The following is a 6,000-nucleotide window of genomic DNA, read 5'->3' on the forward strand; positions in this document are numbered from 1 at the left end:
TTCACTGAAGTGTTGAAATACCTTAATGGAGAGAAAATACTGGGGATTAAAAGGCTTGTTAATCTAGCAGAGAAAGGCAAAACAAGACCCAATGGCTGGAAGGTGAAAAGAGACCAATTCATATGACAAATAAAGCACAAATATTCAACAGCGAGGATGATTCACCACAGGAACAAGCTACCAAGGAAAGTGGTGGATTCTCCATCTCTTGATGTCATTTAATGAAGACTAGATGCCTTTCTGGAATGTCTTTGCCAAATGTTAGCGACTGTGGTAAACTGGAGGCATGTGATATGCAGGGGGGTCAGATGAGATGCTCTAATGGTCTCTTCTGGCCATCAAGTCGACTCATTTCTGAAAAACTGAGTGTAGCATTGGGAGTAGCCTCTGATGTTTTGCTGTCTAGCCGGCTTGCTTCCTAGAATAAACACTCCTTGAGTGGGCTGATCCACAGGGAGTAGCTCAAACCTCCAGTGTGTCTGGCCAGCGGCAGGACATTAGCACTGCAGGGAAGGGGTGGGTAGGCTGACGGGATAGCAAGTGTGAAAAAGGGGACAGGAGTGTGAGAGGAGCCTATATAAGAAAAAGCCCTAGATAGCGGGACTGTCCCTATAAAATCGGGACATCTGGTCACCCCAGGGGTGGGTGTGGCAGTGACATCACAAAGGCTCTTTGCAGGACCTCAGCCTATTGGTCAAAGGTAGTGGGGAGGTAGTGACCTCACAGAGAGATGCTGACATCAGCTAGGCAGGACAGGCGTGCAGGGCCAGGGAAACCTCGCAGACCCCTGTAGCTTTGCTTCAGCAAGTCTCCTTCTTGAGGTCTCTCTTTCAGGACCGAGAGAGTATTAGGGTTTATGTACATGAGCGCGAGGAGGAACCTCTTTCGAGTTTTCTCCTTTCCTTTTCCTGATTTTACTCGAAAACAGACATCCCTGTTTGGAAGGTAAGAGCCTCCGAGAGGTTTGGAACCTGTTCAGTCTGATCCATTTGGTGCCAGCTGAATTCTAGGCGTGGAAAACGCTAGCTTCAGGTGGCAGAATTTTATTCCCCACCTAGCATTTTGTCCCTTAGAATCACTGGGGATATTAGGGTTTGTCCTTTTTGTTTTATCTTTTCCTCCGTCCCTCCCTCCTTTCTCTTCTTCTCTTACTTCTTTTGTCCTTTCCCCTGTTCCCCTCCCGCCACCAGGAGGGGTGTGTGTGGGGGAGTCACTGGAGGTGCTCCGCAGCTCCCATTGCGGAAGGTCCACCCAAAAATGTGGGGCTGAAATAGTGCTTGGCCAGTGATCCCCACCGGTGACCTGGGCCATCCTTTGAGCTCTCTGGTGAGAACCCTCAGCCCCCCGCCCCTCAGTCTCTACCCTGATTGCCTGAGCGGGGGTTTACTGACAGGGAGGAGACTCGGGTCATTGTTGTTCTCTTTTAAGACTAAGTAATAAGTCATAACCAGTCATATGTTTGACGAATTTTGCTGCTTCTCTGCATTCATTGTCTCTGAGCAGTTTATGATTCTCTCTAACATTCCAGTTCTCCCGAAACACTTGCTGAATAATTACTATGAACTGTTTGTTGGTCTGGAGCTCATGTGAGAGGACTTTATTCAGGTCATTCAGTGTATGAAATTCAAGATCCGATGGTTAGTTTGAAAGTCCGGGCTCTTGGGTCCTATTCCCAACTCTACCACTGACTGGCTGTGTGACCTCAGACAAGTCAGTTCTCCTCCTGTCTCAGCCTTAGCTTCTCCCTCTTTCAAGTAGGCATAACAATCAGCTCATACCTACCTCATGGTGGGAGGAGGATGGGGATCCATTGGAGAGTGTCTCAAGGAGCAGTGCATAATATGAGGGGTCCTATCTCGTTTACTCAGATCAGATTATGACATAATAGAGTAGCTGAAATATTCTATTTTATTTGTTTTTGATTATTTTGAAAATGTTAAGAGCAGCAACTCCTTAGCTCAGACTGAAGCATCTTCTCTAATTTTCGAGATCTAAGTGTCCCCTCTTTGTGCGCGATGAGACAGTTTAACACACGGTGACAAACAGGAGATGCTTTTGTTTTGCAACAAAATATTTTTGCAAAGAATTTTCATCCCACTTGTTATGATTTCAAGAAACAAACTGGTTTAGACTGAATGTGATTTTCCGACAGATGTTAGGGGGCTTATTCCTTCACCCGCTTCCTTCCCTGGTCCTTCTCGCATGAACAGAGAGCAACAATACCCGAAGTTCAAAGATGCAAACAATTTGATGTTTAATGGGGTGAACTTCCAGCAAGCATGATTCCAGTTTCCTTCCTTAGTATCCTCCTTCCCAGCTTTGAAACCACAGAGCCTTACACCTGTGTCCCTGTTCCCATTCCTGCCCTTAGCCAAACATGATTCCAATTTCCCCAGCCCCATTCCCTGTTCCCATTTCCCCTTTTAGCAGAACCTGATTCCAATTTCCTTACTCCCATTCCCTGTTCCCATTTCCCACACCCACCCACACCCACTCCCTTCCTCATTGACTACAGATTATATAGTAAAACTTGAGTTCTGCTTAGCTATACCTTAACCAATCATTTTCCTGAAATTTAACTAACCAATCCTAACATATTGTAGCATGATTATGTAACCAATTATATCCCACCACCTCAATTAGTTAACACCCAGCAAAATTAATCGTACAGCAGACAGGAACAATCACAGAACAGACGGAGATTATACAGACAAACAATAGCAAAGTGGGAAGTATAATGACAAGACAATACAGAAGTGAGGATTTCACATCCCAGCTATTGATAAGTGAGTTCTTGCCAGACAGGATGCTATCAAACTAAGTTTCCTTTTACATTTTCTAGGCACTTCCCTTTCTCTGGAGGTGATAGGCACTATCAGGACAGGATTGTATTCCTAACAGCCCAATAGCACCTTCTTTCAATGTGACTAGTTTGGAATGTGAGGATGTGACCATTCGCTTCCCAGCTTATGGCTGCCTCTGTTGCTTAGCCAAAGGCCTTAGCCTAAGAACAGGGCCTCAGACTGTCACAGTAAGAGAAGGCCCTTACACTGGCAGACAGCGATTTTGATTCTTTCTTTTATACCTCTGTAACTAGCCAAGTGAAAAGAATACATCTAAATTCTTAGATTATAGGCCTTTACAGACAGACCTGAATATGTATATCCTAACAAGAAATGGTTTCAATGAAATTTCCCCACCATCTCGATTCCTGGTCTCTCTCTTTGCCTTTGCGGGGTTTCTTGTCTGTTAGGAGTCAGGATTTGTGGCTTCTCTTTCTGGCTCTGCCACCGCGTTGCTGTGTAGGCCATTGGGTAGGTCACTTCCCTTCTCTGTACCTCAGGCTCCCCATCTGTCTAATGGGAACAGGGACAATTTGTGAACTCTGGGCAGTCATGAGCCTGAGTGAGATAAGGGGCATAGTTAAAACCCTTTGTGAAAGAAAAAGGGGAGTTTCACGGTGTTGAGCACCAAGGAATTCTAAACTTTGCTAAAATGTCTAGGCTGCGGAAACAAGAAATGGTCGGGGTCAAATTTTAACCACTGTCATTTTTAAAGCCCATTCAGGGATGTGAGTCCCACTCTTTTAGGTATCTGGGGTTCTTTGCCAGCAGGAGAGAAGAGGTTCCTGCCTCCATTTTTATGGCCTTAACAAACCAGGTGCTCTGCCCCAGTTCTCATCTGAGATCCCCGAAAAGAACCTCTCCCCATCCGTTAACAAGACAGTAGCTATGTTTGAAAGGGGAACAAAGAGAACCCTGGGACTTGCAGACTAGCCAGCCTCATTCCATACCTGGAAAAATACTGGAACACATTATTAAACAATCAGTTTGTCAGCACCGACAGGATCATTTGGTTCTTAGTACTAGTGAGCATGGATTTGTCAAGAACAAATCATTCCAAACCAATCTTGTTTCCTTCTTTGACAGGGTTATGGGCCTAGAGGAGGTGGGCAGACAGTAGATGTGATCTATATCGGTGTTAATCAGGCTTTTGACACAGTGCCATAGGACATTCTCAGAAGCAACCTAGGGAAATGTGGTCTAGATGCAATTAGTATAATTTGGGTGCACAGGTGGTTGAAAACCCATCCTCCAAGAGTCGTTCTCCATGTTTGGCTACCCAGCTAAGAGGGTGTACCTACTGGGTCCGGCAGGGATCAGTCTGGGGTGTGGTACTATTCCATATTTTCATTACTGATTTGGAAAATGGAGTGCAGAGCATGCTTCTACACTGTGCAGATCACACCAAGCACTTTGGAGCACAGGACTGGAATTCAAAACACCCTCTACAAATTGGAGAATTGGTCTTCTTGAGCCAAACTCCACGGCTGGGCCCCTCTCTATAGACTGGGTGAAAGTGAAACTCCAGAACCAAACACTCCTCCTCCTGGACAGTGCATTCCAACCTTTAATGGCAGGGGGACCGGACATGAAGGCCTGGTTGTAATTGCCAGCTGTGGAAGGGAGTGTGTAGCAGTGGTTAGTGAAGGGGCCTGGAAATAAGACTGCTGCGTCCCATCCGTGGCTCTGAGACTTGGTGTGACCCTGAGCAAGTAGCTTCAGCAAGTGGGAGCTGGGAGGTGCTGTCACCCCCACACTAAGGCAGTGTTTTGCACCCCCTGCTGCTGGCTGAGTTTCTCTGTCCCTTGGCAATAAGACAGACTCTTCCTTTCACAGTCGGTTGATCACCCAGTGTCATCACCCTGCCTGCTGGCTGGGCGTGTAACTCCTCAGGTCACCACCCTCTCCAGCCTACCTTGGGCTTGGAAAGTGAGGAGGAGGGTGAGCGACAGCAGGTGACCCTGAACATCCACCATCCATCGCTCCATCACCTAGAGCAAGTGAGTGACATTAGGGTTCCTCTGTAGCATTCCCTGCCTGTCTGGGGAGAGGCAGAAAGAGGGGGAGAGAATTTCTCCCAAAGGAGATTGGATTTGCAAATGGCCTCCTGGAGCCCCTCGCTCTCAGACGAGGGAGGGGCTTCTCCACTGCCTTCTCCATTGTGTTTGGAAAGGTCCCAGCAATGCAGCTCCCAGCCCTTCCCTTGTGGGAGACTGTTCCCCTGGCTGAGAGTGTCTGAGCTGGGCCAGACCCTGTGAGCTGCTGAGCATGGAAATCAATGAGAAATGAGGAGGCCCTGGGCTTCTTATATCTAGGGACTTTGATGTGGGGAATGGTTTCCCTGGAGAAGTCCGGAGTCCTGGGTAGTGTTCTGTTCTCTAGCCTGAGGGGTAGCCAGGGACGGCAGGAGGGAGCTGCTTGTCCGATGGTCTTTGTAATTGACCCCAGTGCCTCCCCGGGTGTTGCAGTACCAGGGATGATGAGGGGAAACGTTGGGAGCAGATCATGCAATGAACTCCTGCCAGTGTGTGGAGATTGCACTCCCTGCACCCCTGTGAGGGGAGGAAGAGCTGCTGTGGCTGGGGCAGAGATGCGGAGGGATGAAAAAGGCTGTCTGGTGAGAGGCTGCCTGGACCCCAGACTCACTCCTGCTGCCCGCTCGGTTCCAGGATAGCTGGGCTCCTGAGGATGTTCAGGAACAAGGCTCTGCAGGTGGCCCCAGAGCCTGAGGGAAGCAGCTGCCATCTTCCCCAGGAGCAGAGCGGCCCCTCTGTCCCTGCTGGTGGGGAAGGAGCTCTTGGCCAGGCCAGGAGGTGGAAGTGCCCAGCCTTCTGGCAGAGGAAACCCACTCCCGGCGCAGGTGCTGAGGTGGGAGAGGCACTGGCCAGGCTGAAATGGAGCTGGCCCAGGATGCAGCTGGGCAGGCAGGACCCAGCCCAGGACGGGAGCCAGGCAGGGTGGCTCTGGGGCTTGTTGTGTGGGAAGCACCGGCCCCAGGAGCCCAGCCCTGATTCCCAGCAGGAGGCATCGCCCTGCCCAGTCACTGAGGACCCTCCAGTCTCCCCGGGGCAGGAGGTGGAGGATCCATGTCCCAGCACCAGCAGCTCGGCCCGCTCCCATGGGACAGCAGCAGTGCCTGGGATTTGGTTAGCAGAGA

This window comes from Lepidochelys kempii, chromosome 3, assembly GCF_965140265.1.
Source record: "Lepidochelys kempii isolate rLepKem1 chromosome 3, rLepKem1.hap2, whole genome shotgun sequence".
NCBI classification, from domain to species: domain Eukaryota; kingdom Metazoa; phylum Chordata; order Testudines; family Cheloniidae; genus Lepidochelys; species Lepidochelys kempii.